The sequence below is a fragment of the Alligator mississippiensis genome, chromosome 6, assembly GCF_030867095.1.
Source record: "Alligator mississippiensis isolate rAllMis1 chromosome 6, rAllMis1, whole genome shotgun sequence".
NCBI lineage: Eukaryota > Metazoa > Chordata > Crocodylia > Alligatoridae > Alligator > Alligator mississippiensis.
Window position 1 is genome coordinate 7,245,730 of NC_081829.1, and position 15,697 is coordinate 7,261,426.

Here is a 15,697-nt window from a genome sequence, read left to right on the forward strand (position 1 = left end):
ATTGGCAAAAGGGGAAATATCTAGGAATAATTTTTAGTACACTGAATGACTCAGAGCTCCATATAGCACTAGAGAGCCATGTAGCTGGTTTGCTTTATCAGACAGCATGCATACCCCTTTGGAATAGCATCCCTGCTCAGCAGTCAGGATTAAGGGAAGCAGTGTGATCTACAAGGGCAACACTGGATTACGGGAGCTGTTTTGCACTCCCCAGCTCTGCCACTGTCTTGTTGTGTAACCCTGGGTGAGTCATTTCACATCTCTAATTGAAAGGAGGAGAATGACGATGTGTGTCTCTCTTCATTAAGAGCTTTGAGACCTACAGATTAAATGCGCGATATAAAAGCTAATCACTGTTAACACAAAACTCCAAGCACTTTCTTAGCTGCCTAACTGAAACGTCAATAGAGCATTGGTTTGTTCTTAGTGTTTGTTGATGGATTTGAAGGTGAAAGGACCATGTATTATTAGTCTCATTGTAATGAGGGGGCAATAGTAACCTTGAAGGCCATGGATAGATTCCCTCTCCACCCACTTCCTATGCGCCAGTAAAAGCAGATGATGAAATTGCATCTGAAGCCCATGCATTCTTTCAATATTGGAACAAGCCAGCTCAGCTGAGGCTCATTACAAGCCTTACCATGAAAGCTGTTCCACATGCTTTTCATATACTCAAAACTAATGATAATGACATTATAATAGATCTCGTAATATCATTTTTATACTGCTTAATGCAGCCTTTGTTACTGTTGCTAAGGGAAAGATGGGGAAAGAATCCCTTTTCAGTTTTGCGGAAGAAAATTAGTTCGAATGCCACTTTCCCTTAGCGAGCCAACTTAATGGATTAATCTGGATAGCTGGCAGCAATAGAGACAGACCGTGCTTACTTTTCCTGTCATCTTGATGAGGGGATATCAAAAGGTTTGGATTTCAGGCCGGAGAAGTGACCAGAAGTCTTAGACCATTATCCAAATGTCACATCTTCAGAAGTCCACTTCCCTGTGATGTTGGAAGTGAGTCCAGCTCCTACTACAGGCACAAATACAGGGCTGCTACCAGTTTTGCCGCAGTACCTATACACTGTAGACTCTGGATTCCTTACTTATTTGACTATTTTCAGAGCCCTCAAAAATTTAGCTAAACTTTAGAAACATTTTGGGAAAAAAGGTACCTCTAGGGGAAAAAAATGAGCACACTAAAAAACCCAGGTGCTTTTCTGTAATGTCCTGGTCAGAACTGGGTATGTATGGACTGGAAGTGCAAAGAGCTGGATGCTAATGCCTGACCCTTATACTGATTTTCAGCATGGCCTTTGCCAAGTCATCTAAGTTGTCGCTATCTCTGTTTTCCCATCTGCAAACAGGGAATAAAGACACCTCTTTGCTTGCACACTTTGTCTAGTTGATTTGGACTCCATGAACTTTGGGGTCAGGGATTGTTTGCTCCGTGTTTGTAGGATGCCAGGTGTCACACGCCCCTCCCGATTTCTGTTGGGGCCACTAGCGACTACCGTCAGCACAGATCATGAAGTGGCCTTGGTTTCATCTCAGCTCAGGAATGTTTTCTTAAAGAGATCCTATTTAGCTGGGGCTCTCTACTCTGATGCTTTTAGTAACAAGGGGTGTGTGAGCGGGCACAAGCTCTTGTGCTGGCGAAGGCGGTGGGGGTGCCAGAACGGTGCACCGTGCCGCAGCAGCCAGAGATTCACCACTGCAAGGAAGGGAAAAGCCACTCTTTTTTTTTTTTGCCACTGAAAATTGGTGGTTTTCTGGCTGCTCAACATCCAGGTCAATGGCCAGAAGAAAAGGAGGTGACATTTCCACCCCCAGCAGCAAAAGTCTGGCTGCTGCCTCTGCACCCTGTGCCACCAGTAACCAGGGTATGGTACTGGCCACTATGCGAATAAAGCAAGTACAGGAAAAAAAATCCAGTCTCACAAAAAGCTTTTTGATACAGCATATCCTACCTTCCTCACCACCCCCCTTTCTTTTTTTTAAGATAAAACCTTCCAAGGCTGAACATCCGGATATTGGCTACATGGTGCAAACCCAGCAAGCGAGCACGCTTCTCAAAGTGCTTGCTTTATTTGTTGAAGGTCAAACGCCTTCCTGGTACTACACAGAATAGATTAGGCTTCCCCTGGCATATTCATTAACTAAATTCTATTAGTCTTATTGCCAGTTCAGCACATTATGATAAGTATTAAATAGGGAGACAAAAAGAAAGATTAAAAAAATTCTAACAACAGATTAAAAGGGAGGGAAAAAAAAAAAAAGAGGCCATGGTGCTGCAGCTGAAGTAATCTGTTGGCTGGATTTGTGTTCCCACGGTCTGGGCAGAAGGTGCATTAGTTCAGCAGGAGAGAGGAGCACATTTCAGCTGGCTTTAGACGGGCCTTCCAGTAAGCCCCCAACAACGCTTGTAATGGAAGTTATTTCTAGCCGTGTCCATCACCAATATTAGAGCTAGTGCTGGATCAGCAGTTTTCATTAATAAGCTTGTCCTCTCTTCCCTACCAAAATGCTGTCGTGTCAAGGATTTTAAGAGCACAGTCTGAACAAGCTCTATCCAGGCTGAGACCCAGCAGAAAAAGATACCTAGTGGATCTAGGACCCTTGCATCTCTCCGCCTTGCTACTGATTCACTGCAAGACCTGTGGGAAGTTCCCCGCCCCTACCAGACCCAGTTCATCAAAGCACTTAAACACATTATTTAATATTTAGCCCTATTAAAGGACGTAGCAGCCACTAAGGGGGGAAAAATTATAATCATATTGTTCGCCATGTCCAAAGAATTAGGGGAGTTATTTTATAAAGAGAAGAGGGACCAAAAACCACAAAACCCTGGACAAATACAGACAGGGAAACAATGCACTACAAGAGAGATTCATTCTCCCAAACCATGCAATTAATATTCACTCTGCACAACCCTTTAGGAAATTACTTCCCACAAGCTAATTGACATCTGTTGCAATCAGAGAAAGAGAGGAAGTTACAAGGGGTGGCTTAGGTTTCCTACATGCATTGGCTGGCTCACAAAGCACCTGCTAATTTTTATTATTTTTTTTTTTTAGTGGAAAGGATCAATATTGTATCATGCAGGCAGCCGGATTTCAATATAACCATGAGGTATCAATTATCACCATCTTCCTTACGAAATGGTGCTGGCAGGCCTGCTTCGTACTTAATAACAATAATCAAGCTCTGCCAAACCCACTGAACGGTGTATCTTGTGGTGAGGCTGGACCGCCGGGTTTCAGTATGTTTTTATCTGTCTGCAGAGACATGAGAGAGGAACATATCACAGACTCTTCCGGGGCAGATAGGCGCCGGTTGCTAGAGCAATCTACCCCTGATTTGACTCCATCGCCAAGAGCAAATACACAGTCCGCTCCCAAAACAGGCACAATTATAACGAGCACCTGTCAGACAGACGGTGGGGGAGCGGGTTTGTATTAAACCAGTGGTTTTCAAGCTCGGTCCCGTGGAAGCCTGCGGTTCTGTGATAGGTCATCAAGGGATCTGCAAAAAGATTGGGGGTGATCTGCCACGGTTGCCAGGCTGTACCGCTTGGCTCCACGTCAGCAAACGGTATGGGGTAGTTATCCAGGTTGTATCCGTATTGTTCTAGAGGCAAAAGCAATCAGGACTCGTGGTCGAGGTGATATGTTTTATTAAACCAACTCGATTTTTTGCAAAAAAAACACAACGAAAAACACTTTATGCTTGCAATTAATTTTTTTTGCAAAAATTGAGTTGGTCTAATAAAAGATATCACCTCTACCATAAGTCCTGATGGCTTCTGCAGGATACGGGGTAGGGCTCTGTGACAGAAATTGTTAAATGAAAGGGCTCCGTGATAGTTGGTCCAGTAAAAGATATGATCCTAAGAAATCCTTGCTTCAGGAGCTCGGATGCCCAGCAGGCTCTCCATAACAGCTTCCCCGGGTAGTAATGTTCTTGTATATTTTTCAAGGGGTTATTTTACCCTGGATTCTAGGGCTTACTGATTTACTACATATTCGGACTGCATTCGATGTGTCCACTTCACTTTTACTACACGGTTAAATCAATTTATGACCTGTAAATGTATCATGTGCCCACACCCCTTGTTATACTCGTATTTAACTGCAAGCAAGTTGCAGGAACCGGGGACCACTCTCTATGCTTATACAGCATTCAGCACAATGGAGCCCTGGTTTTCTTGGTGACAATACAATATTTTTCACCCCTGAGTTTATGAACCCTAAACAGCCCTGTTCCCAAAGGTAAGATGTTTAGCACCAGTTCTTCAGGTGTCCTTGCAGTCCTTGATGTAAACGTCCTTGATGTAAAAGCATCCTGAGTAAGGGTAATGAAATGCAGGTACGCTCATGAGTGTGTCCTTGTCACCTAACCCCAGAGCCATCTGCTTGTTTCTTTTACATGACAACACCGGCAACAAGGAAAAGGCAGGTGCTAGTTTATTAGAAGTGCAATTAGAGGAGCATTTTTTTAAACCGATCTGATTCTCTCTCCCCCTGACGTTCCTGTTTAGAGGGATAAAATAAATATTTTGTTGCATTTCCTCCAGTCTTAATAAAAACCACATCAAGGTAGAAGAGATGAGTAAAGAGACATTATTAACGTGGATATACACATCTTTCCTCTTATAGTAGAACAGGATTATGCACAGCACGCTAAGCAAGAAGTGAAGTATTTTATGCAAAAGCAATAATACAGATGGCTGTACTTTGCTCCCTTCCCATATAGGGTAGGAGAGAAAAAGTCAGCCTTTAAAAGCAGACCCTATGAATAGTTCGTTTAGGATTAGACAATATATATGGTGAATGGTTATGGATATGGTTATATCTTGATCTCCCTGTAAAGCATAATTTTTCTCAAGCTTTTGTTGCTTTTTATTTGAAAGTGTTTTGTCCTTCATAAAACAAGCAGCATAAAAGTGACCTCACAGAGGGTTAAATGAATTAGCATTAATTCCTGAATTTACAGGACGTAGGGGAAACCACTCAATATGATCTGAAATGAAATGTCAGCAACAGAATCCCACTGCTTGCCTATAAAGTGCCACTTGGCTAAGGCTGGGATGGTTTATAGGGCAGCAGCAGTAATCTCACAACTGTCCAATACTACAGATTAACGGGTTTGGATGATTTGCTTTATTAGCTAAATCCTGGAGCTGAAGAGAATGAAAAGGTCCTTATAGGTATGGGTGTGTGATGAACATTATTAATAAAAGATGTTATAAATATGGAAACATTAAGAGAACATATGCCTCTCTTTTTTAACTAGGCTTCTGTTTTAAAAGACAAGAAAAAAAAGATGATCTTATGACAGCCTGGTTTCTTCAGAAATCAATCCAGGGTTCTCTGTCTGACTTAATCCTGATGCTGAATCAAACAAAGCCTTCATCAAGTGTTGCTAAAACACAGCAAACATATTAATCCCTTCTTTCTGTGCTTAGGAACAGCTTTATCAGATTACAGCTTGCCCTGCAAGAGTCAGAGCAGAGCTGTGAGATTTAGAAATCCTGGCTAAGAAATTGAGTTGTGTTGAGACCTTGGCCAAGTGACTTCATGTCTCTGCCTCAACCTGTTCCAAGAGTGTCACGGAGGGGGAACCGGTTCACATGCATCACCGATCAGAAGTATCCGCATTTCTAAGCGTACTAAGTAGAACCGCCACCCTTTAGAGACTACATTAGTACCAAACCGCTACAAGGGGGTGGTCGAGTATCTAGACTATCAAGCCTTCCTCAATCTGGAATTTCTCTAGATTCCCCTAGAGAGGCTGGATTGGCTGCTGGCCGAGAAAGAGCAAGATGTCACGGCCCACAATTGCAATTTTTGCTCCCCCTTCTCAAAAATTAAATTAAATTAAAAAGACTTAAAGCATTTAAAAAAAATGTAACGCCACTTTACCAAAGCTATGTGGTATACCCTGAATGGGTTCATGGGTTTGTTTGGTTTTTTGTGGTTTTCTTTTGAGGGGGGTAATTATTAAATTTTGCGTCTCCGGCCTAATTAGCCAAATCAGTTTCTAATTCCATTGACTGAGCAGAGCTCAATTGTTCACATCTGTCTACCACCAGCAAGTATCTTCTCTCCCAGAATTTTCAGCCTGGGGCTTCAGATACTCCTAAATCCATGGCAGGCATCCTATGTGCAAGCCCCAAACCCAGAAGCCTTGGAGTTCAGATGCCCAGGGGTGACGCATAGTGGGTGCACGTGGGTGCACATGCATCCCCTGTGCGTGGCGGTTGCCGGTGCCTATGGATGGTCTGCAATCCCTGCTGGCCATTGCCGTCGCTGCCAGCAGCTGCTGCGGGTGATCGCTGACCCTTGGTCGGCACATCGCCCCCCCACTCCGGCCGCTAACAGCACCAGTGGCATCTGCGGGAGCTCCCCAGCTTACTGCCACCATGCTCCCACCACTCCTGCCGCCACCGTGCCCCCCCAGCCACTGGAGGCATGAGTCGTTCATGCAGATGCCCCCTACTTTTGCTTGCCTCCAGCCAAAAGGCTGAAGGAGCAAGCTAGAGGGACAGCCCGAAAGCAATTCCCCATTGCCATAAGATATATAGCCGAGATCCTCCCACGGGGAGGCTATAGTAGACTCTTGCAAGGGGGCCTGCCTGAAGTGCAAGGGACAGGTCTCCACCCTCAACTACATCAGCTTCATCTTAGCCTACAAGGCTAAGTACAGACGGTCAAAAAGCCTGAGGCTGAATTGAATCAGTCATTACAGATTATTGTAAACTGCAAAGATTGAACCAATAAGCAAATAACCAGACAATCACTTTTGATTCAGGAAATGCAGCCTTCAGTGGCTCAAGCCAGAAGCTGGGGATCACTAGAGCATAGCTTTCTGGGAAGTAGTTAGCATGGTCTGTGTGCTCGATTCCTCTTCCTGCTGCTCCCGAGGTCTCTGGGATTTGCAGTCCACAATCACAGCAGCAGGACTCTGCAGGGTTGCTCATCACTTCCTCTTCCTACTTCCAGGTGCCTCTGGGATTTGTAGTCCACAGTCACAGCCAGCACTATGTAAACTACCAGGGCAGGGCAGCTCTGTACTCAGGGGAAGGTAAGTGTAACCCCCCTCCCTGGCCCCAGACGGGTTTGCCTGGGGGTTGGAGGACAGTGAGGCAGCCCTCAATGCTCCAGCTAGGGAGCAGAGGCAGGGCCAGCCCTGCTCTCTGGAGCAGACAGCACAGCCCAGCCCAGGATTGCAAAGCATTCAATCAGGCTAAATCAGTTAAGCCTAATACTACATTCAGCCAGGTTTATCTTAAACCAGTTTCAGCCATTTTAAAACTGGTTTACATGTACTGATCTTCTGTTACAGGTTTAAACCAGTGTCTGACCACTTAAACCAGTTTATATGTAACTTCTGTCTCTAGCCCCTCCTGAGGCTGAGGTGTGTTGGGGTGAGACTTGGGGGACAGGCTGGATCCGATGGCAGGAAATGGACCCTACTCAGCAGGACCCCAGGCTCAGAGTGGGAGTGGCAGTGCAGAAGATGAGCCTGTGAACCCCAGAGTGCAGGGCTCTAGCAAGGTGCTGGATTGGCAAGTCTCTTTTCAATTCAGAGGCCAAGACCTGCAGACATCCAGGGAGAGGGTCCACAGCACCCAGCCCCTTGGTCACCACAAGCCGTGGGCCACACAGTCCTGCGTGTCCCTATGTAACACTGAAATGGTTCAATGGGGACCAGCTTGAAACAGTACTGTTTTCCCAGTATGCTTTTGAAATAATCCAGGAAGTTTAAACTGGTCTTAAGTGGTGTGCCCATCTAGCCTCTTGAGGTTTAAAGCGTACATAGATCCTTTTAAGCACTGCAGCCATCTGCACCCTGAGGATAACGCTATTTGCTCTTTCTCTTTAGGAAAACTGTGAGTTTTAACAAACGTCTGAGTGGACGCACATTAACAGGGCCATTGAGCGAATGCTGATGGAAGGCATGTAAGGGCAAAAACTAATGTTACGACTGACCTTCAGGCAAGCTGCTCGGGTGAGCTTCAGACAATATGAAGGCTTCAGCACTGCGGCTTGTTGCCTCTTGCATGGTCTCCCCGAAGGCTTTATCACCCTGTCACCATTTGCTATCACCTTCAGAGGGAAACCAGCAGCAGCTCCTTGCTCCCACAGCACATTCCCCTCCTTGGCCTAAATGCTTTAAATGTCTCCATTCACATCCCTTCTGTCTGAATTCCTTGAAAGCTCCAGCCCTGTGGATTTTGCTGGAGAACTTAAAAAGAGCGTAATGACACTCAGATCTCCTTCACACCTTTACATCCCAACAGATACATCATACAGGATTTAGTCAACCACAGGCCTCTATTTCTAATCGTATAAACTAAAAATAGTCGTATTTGGAAAGAAGGGTGAGGACTTGGTGCTATTTTCTTTTTCAAAATTCTGCTTTCAAGCATTCAATCGGTCATTTTTTTAGGGATTGTTCGATGCCAAAAAGAAAACACGCAGCTATTCACACATGCACACACACACACCTCCACACCAAAAAGTAACCACAGCCCTAGTTCTGGTTCTAGATTTGGATGCAAGTTTTGCTTTGTGGCTTCACAGATTCACAGACGTTTCGGGCCATAAGGGACCTTGTGGGATCATCAGGTCCAGCCCCCCTGCTCTGGGCAGGAAAGACATCCGGGGTCAAATTGCCCCAGCAAGGTGTGCATCCAGTCTCCTTTTGGAGATCTCCAGGGTAGGTGCCTGCACCATCCTCGTTGGGAGTCTCTTCAAGAGTCTGGTCGCACAAACCATGAAGAAGTGGGTCCTTATATCCAATATGAAACCTTCTAGGAGTTTATGACCTCTGCTCCTGTCCTGGTTTTCCCCTGGGGCACTTTGGTGAATAGTTGCTCACCTAGCCCCTGATGCTCCCCCTGATATATTTGTAAGCTGCCACCAAATCCCCCCAAAGTCTTCTCTTTTCTAGGCTGAACAGTCCCACATCTTTCAGCCTTTCCTCATACGGCTTGCTCTTCAGGCCTCTAATCATACGAGTGGATCTTCTCTGCGCTCTCTCAAGCTTCTCTGCATCCTTCTTGAAGTGTGGCGCTCAGAACTGTATGCCGTTCTCCAGCTGCGGCCTCACTAATGCTGAGTACACCGGGAGAATAACTTCCTTAGTTTTGTTAGCGGTGCATCGGTTGATGCACGCCAACGTATTGTTTGCTCTGCTAACCGTAGCATCACACTGGCGGCTCATATTCATTTTATGGTCAATTATGACCCCCAGGTCCCTTTCGGATGTGGTGCTAGCTAGCCTAGCACTGAGCCTGTAAGTTGGTTGCGGATTTTTCCTTCCCAGATGGAGCACTTTACACTTCCTGTCATCTATGTGTATGACGGGATGAAGGAATGAAAATCTTAGCTATCAACTGACGTTTGGTGCAATCAAAATCTGACTTTTGGGACTTTGCACTTTCCACTCTGCTTAGCAATCTTCAAAAAGGCTGAACTGGGTCGAACAACCCCGTCCCGACAGAAGTGCAAGAGGAAACAGGCACCTACCCCCAGAGGTCATTTTGAAAATCCCAGACTTGTTTATTTTGGAAGGATTATTCAGAATAAAGGGAGAAAACCAGCAGAGCGGGATGAATATAGGTGCAGTGCTGAGAACCGGCATGTTCAAATCCTGTCTGCCCTGTGGGGAACTGAGCGCCTTCCTTGCAGAAATCCAATGTTATCCTTGAGCCAATTAGCCCAAATGACTACCACATCAAGTGGCCTTACAAAGGAACAGCCCAGCTTTACAATGCCAAGGAAAAACATATGTTAATCGGTTTATTAGCATCAATACTTATAAGCCATGTCTAAGCTTGAAGCAGTGATTACTTCTATCCTGCGGTCAAATTTGCAACAAAATGACCAAAATTAGCTACAGTTTCGATGAACTTCCCCTCCCCCCCTTTCAATCGATAAAAAGCCATTAAAAATCTGCTCAGAGTTTGGCCTTGTGTTTACTGTTAGAGATTCGACACGGCCGTGTTACTGCCTGCGGTATATTAAAGATATTCTCACTCAAATTGTATTAAACTGTAACACGGCACCACTTTCTGCTGCAGACAGTCTCTCGGTTGACATAAAGATATTCAAAAAGCCCGAGGCGGAGATCAATCGAAGTTATATAGTTTTCTGTAAGGGGTGTGGTTGGGATCGGTAGTGAACTGAACACACATTCTCCCTTTGGGAGCAAATCTTAGACTGGGGGGCTGCTATTTTTAAAGCAGTCTACATGCAGTGAACTTCTGTTTTGTTAGGGGCATAGACCAGTTCCCGATCACTTCTACCAGGAAAAATGTAATGTCCGTATCTGGTCTCGGTGCTTGTGTGCTGCATGACCCCCTGAGACCCAGTATCTTCCAGCCGGCAAGCTAAATGAATGCTTGCAAGTCAGCCTCTGATCTCCGAAGGATTACGTCCGGCTTCACGTTTGAAGAGATTCTCCGTTTTTAATTCCACAGCACCTGCAAGGCCCCTTGAATTTGATGAAGGAAAAAAAAAAAATGGGGATCTGATGGGAGGATTCAACAAAGGGAAGAATGGGGTTAGGATAACAGACAAGAAAGGGGTTACATTTCAGATGAGAAACGAAACCCAAAAGCAAATGGTGAACTAGAGCCACCGTCTCCTATTCCATCCTGTGATTTTTATATCATCAAGCAGGCTGTACGAATTCAGCCTTTACTCTTTACTTCAGACTATTCCACTAGGATTTTATTTAAAGACTATGGAAATTAACAGCAGTCTCTCCTTTGATTTTCAATGGATTTTGGATTGGGTCCCTAAAATGGGTAAGGCTGTAGTCCATTTGCAGCAAAGAATAAAAATAAAAAAAAAAATAAAAAAAAAAAGATGTCCCCTGATAGCTTGGTATAAAAGTTTAATTACTTACCTTTATTTCAGAAATTGATTAAAATCAGAAAATCTTATACCACAGGAAAAAAATGCCAAAAGCAAACTGATCACTGGCTTATTCGTTCTGGCACCACGACACATGCATAATCTATCATTTCGTCCCTTTGGACTTAATTAGTGCAAATTTACAAAGAATGACACTGATGAAGATGTTAAACATTAACAAATCTGCTCCTAAACTTGCTTCAAAAGGACGTTTAAATGCAAGCCTTTACGGTTTTTATATATATTCTGGGATTGCGTATTTTAAGGGAGTATTTTATTCCTACCACAAGAAGTCAAATACATGAATTTCACGCTGAAGTCTAAAGTTATTCAAGAGGGATTAAGGGGGAGAAAAATGATGAGGCCCTGTGATTGATCGTTCTTCAGGGATTTGACCTCATTTTGGTAAAATATTTCAACAAGTTTTAAACTGAAACACCCCCAACCTGCTGCTTCAAAGCAGAATGGTTTATGAATACCACCAGAAATGTGTATGTTCGACTGGAAACATATGCTATAGTAGAAAGATAGTCAAACCAAAGACCCCAGATCTAAATGCCCCCTGACTTTGATGCAAACTTGATGTCCTGGGCTCCCCTCTGATTTGCACTGAAAGCCACCGTATACATATTCATAACCCTTCTCTCCTACCCCTCTGCCCCAACTCAATGACTTTCAGGCCTTGCCATTTCAGATTCTCAGGCTTTTCTTCTCCCACTCTCTTCCTCTTACTTCCACTCCAGGATCCAGCAATGCTAATAAGGCTTCCTTAGGCAGGGACCATGGTGGTGCTATGCATTGCACTCTGCTTAAAGTGCTAGTAACCAGTCTCTCCATCTGCTGGCTAATAGATTTTGGCAACTTGCTGTTATGTTTTGCTTCGTTACACCCTGAAAAGTATCCCTTGTGCATTAAAATTGCTTTTTACCACCCACTTTCAGGTGTTCTGCATTTTCCCTTAGAAAATCTCTCTCCTTTAGCTCAACTAGTTTGGCTATTTGGCTACGGGTACCTATATTAGCCACTCCACCCCTTCCCTGGTTATTATTCATATTTTAATAGCAATTAGGAGCAGCAGGCCTGGATCAGGAACCCACTGTGCTAACAACTGTGCAAACAGAGGACAAAAAGATGGCCCTGTCCCAAGGAGCTCATGTTCTCTGCTCAGTTTTCTGACCCCAGTCAATAGTGCGCAGAATAAACTCAACCTTGCTTTCACATTGGAACTCAGGAAATAAAACAGAGCTGCTAAACCACAGCTAACTAAGCCAGTTATGCTGATCAGAGTGCACGAGTATAGCAAAACGTCAGAGCTGAGGTCATGTTTAAACAGGGACACCCAAGAGAGGAAGGGTGAATCAAATGAATACATGAGGTTGGTAGGCATAAGTCAACCCCCTTCACAAAAACACTCTCCCGCACAAGTTTTGTGGCTGTCTCGTCTATAACTGCAACTTTATTCTTGAATGGGAACAGCTATATCGATGCATGTGGACTTTGCACCGTCAGTAGAGTCACTTCAGTTTTCCTGCGTCTCCCAGGGGGACATGGATGCATAATACAGGGCAGTGTCAGGCCTGGACAATCCCTGCGTTCTGGAAGAAGAGACCGAGAACCTACTTCCAGCCACCCTGTGCTTCATCCCGAAAACTTGCATGGTCCCGAAGTGGCCTGACAGGATGACACTGCATCAGTGCCTTCAGCCTCAAGTTCTAGGCTGGTGCGTTTTAGAAATGAATCCTGCTGTAAAGCATATGCCCCTTGCATCTGCCAGCCCTTTTGTGCTACTCCTTGGGAAAAAGGCCCTGTGATAGAGATTGATCTAGTACCATCACAGGCATGAAATGGTGGATATGCATCTGACAGCACAAGAAGGGGGCCCCCATGATCTAAGCACTGAACCAGGAGCCAGAAACACTCAACCTCTAATCATAGCTCTGATATTGATTCTTTCCTGTGGCCTTGGGCTAGTCTCTTAACCTCATTCTGATTCCATTTCCCACATCTGTAAAATACAGTTAATCCTTCCATCCCTCGCAGGGAGTGGGAGGCTGTGAGAATTAATTAGTTAACGTTGGCCAAGCACTTTGCAAATTCAAAACATCATTAAGGCCTAAGTATTATTAATATGCGGCACAGACAAACTCTTGTTTTGCTGTTATTGTTACAACAGCAAGCGCAGCTGTGTTTCCATTAACTCCTTGCTCCCCTAATTGTCTTGGTCAGAAGAGGGGCAGCACATCAAACATTTGAGATGGCATCAAGTTGAACCTTTGTATTCTTTGGCTTAAATTAATACTTTAAAAAAAAAAAAATAGTTGCTTTTCAGCACCCAAAGAGAATCTGGGATGCTGCAAAAAAAGAGCATAACATTAATTAAAGAAAATTGGATCAAAGTAAACTAAAGAACTATAGACAGCATTGCAAAAAATAAAACAATGGCCAGTAGAAGGAAAAGTTATATAACATTTAATGGTCAACTCTCATAGATTTCAAAGCACTTTACAACATGCGCTCAGTAGAACTGGGAAGGGGAAAAAAATCTGTCATGAAAAATCTTTCCTATTCAGCATTCGGATCTGAACAGAGATCTTTTGAACTTTCATATGAAAGCAGAGAGGGGCCAAGTGCCACTGTTCAAAACGCTCATCCGGCTTGTGAGCGGCATAGGCTGAAGTGCCTGCTCCTCCCCAGGCGAAGAAAAGACTTTAATCCAAGTCACCCACATCCCAGGTGTGTGCCTCAGACACAGGCTATTCTGGGTAGGTGTCTCTGAATTTTCCCATTGCAAGCTGTTCCAGTTAGCATAAACAATTAAACAATCATTGGGACACCAACAGGGACCAATTTGAGAGCCCTGTAGCCATGGCACTTACCTGGGATATGGGAGGCAGAGTAAAATCCTTAATCGCAGTAAAAAAAGAATGAGCCTCAAATCAGTGATGGAACAGAGTGGAACATGGGTTATTTTGGGAAAATTTGGTCTTTCTCTGGCCAGACATTTCACGCTTGACAAAAGAAATCCTCCTGCAATGAAAGTTTCACCTAAACTGGTACATTTCCCTGAAGAATTCTGGTTTCTAATATTTCTGCTGAAAAATCATTGCCAGAAAAGCCCCAACATGCTTTTAAGCATCCCCATTTATTTGCAGATCAGGCAGGAAAGTCTATAGGGTGGGGGCTGGAGGACTTGGTTGGGGGCAAGGTGGGTATGTGCACGTGCATGGATGTGCATGTCTGCCGGCACTGGGGCTGCAACAGGGTGGGGAGGTAGGGGAGGGGCTGGGGGGTTCCTCAGGGGCAGCAAGGAGCTGCATGGGCAGTAAGGCTGGAGGGGCACGGGGCTGCAGGTTGGGAGCGACGGGCACCGGCAGGGCTGTGGGGGGGCAGGGGGCTGTGGTCAGAAGTGAGGGGCACCAACAGGGTTGGGGGGGACTGCAGGTTGGGAGTGAGGGGTACCAGCAGAGCAGGGGGAGGCAGGGGCTATGAGTTGGGATTGAGGGGCACTGGCAGGGCTTGGTGGGGCAATGGGCTGCAGGTTGGGAGTGACGGGCAACAGCAGGGCAGAGTGGGGCAAGGGGCTGTGAGTTAGGGGCACTGGCAGGGTTGGAGGGGCTATGGCTTAGGAGCGAGGGGCACCAGGGGGGTGGGGGACTGTGGGTCGGGAGTGAGGAGTATCAGCAAAGACAGGGGTGCTGAGGGTTGGGAGTAAGGGGTATCAGCATGGTCTGGGGGACAAGGTACAGCAGGTTGGGAGTGAGGGGCAGCAGCACGGCTGGGGGGCGCTGTGGTTTGCAGTGAGGGGCAGGGGCAGAGCATGGGTATATCACTGCCCTTTCCCACAATCCTATTACCCCCACCACCACCACCACAGGTGTCCTCTTTTTTGAAACGGGAAATATGGTAACCCACTGTGAGGGTAAGTTGCACTGATGGTACCACTGAACTGATGGCGCCTCGGACACAGCCTGGCTGCAAGCACAGGAATCAAGAACAAACCAGCCACGATGGCCTTAGAGCGACAAGAGCAAGGACAACTGCTCAATGTACATTCAACCTAGATGACAGCATCTGAGAAATTCCAGCCAGAGCAGAGAAATGAGGGTGCTCTGTCTCGGGAATGCTTGAGAGCAGCTGCAGGAGCCATCATCTGGAGACGTGGCACCTTTTCCTTTCTGGGTCTGCTGCATGCACAGTGTGTGGGAGGTGGCACGGGCAAGTCATGCTTCTCTACAGCCCTTTCACAGGTGCTGCAAAGTGGTAGAGACATGGCCCCAGAGTAGCAGGCAGTCTGTGCCCCGTACTTTTTGCAGTCTGAATAAATAAAACATCCACAGAGAAGTGGAAGGGATAGACCCACAGACAGAATAGGCAGAGGCAAAACAGTAGCTACTTCTGCTTGTTATGAGAAGCTAAATGTAATAGGAGAGGGGACGCTGAGAGGGAGGGGAAGCAAAGGGAGATGAGGAGGAGGGCAGGTCTGCAGTGAAGGTGAGGGAGAGGGAGAAGGGCAGGAGGGGAAGGACACAGCTGGTCAGCACAGAGCACCAGAAGTCCAGCCAGGGCTGTAGGAAATCTTCTGAATGGCCATGGACTCCTGCTTTGGCTGCTTCTGCATCTTGTTTAGCTCCTCCCTGCAGGTTACCCCACAGCTACAAGGAGGAAAGAGCCCAGGCCCAAATGGAGCCGAGCCAATCCCTGGCATCAGCTGCAAGTAATCAGGGACCTAGGCTGAGTCATCCCTCAGGAAGAGGGCTCCACTCACACTGGCCC

The 15,697-nt window shown here is 45.8% G+C and overlaps 1 protein-coding gene and 1 long non-coding RNA gene across 5 annotated transcripts in view; both read right to left on the reverse strand.

The window, feature by feature from the left end:
* CSMD2 (CUB and Sushi multiple domains 2) overlaps positions 1-15,697 on the reverse strand; it is a 651,518-nt gene that overhangs the window by 369,123 nt on the left and 266,698 nt on the right. The window lies entirely within an intron of this gene.
* On the reverse strand, positions 9,781-11,222 carry LOC109283300 (uncharacterized). Its single transcript, XR_002090413.2, has 2 exons — positions 10,917-11,222; positions 9,781-10,499 (listed from the first exon to the last, which is right to left on the reverse strand). It is a non-coding gene; the product is annotated as an uncharacterized LOC109283300 (long non-coding RNA).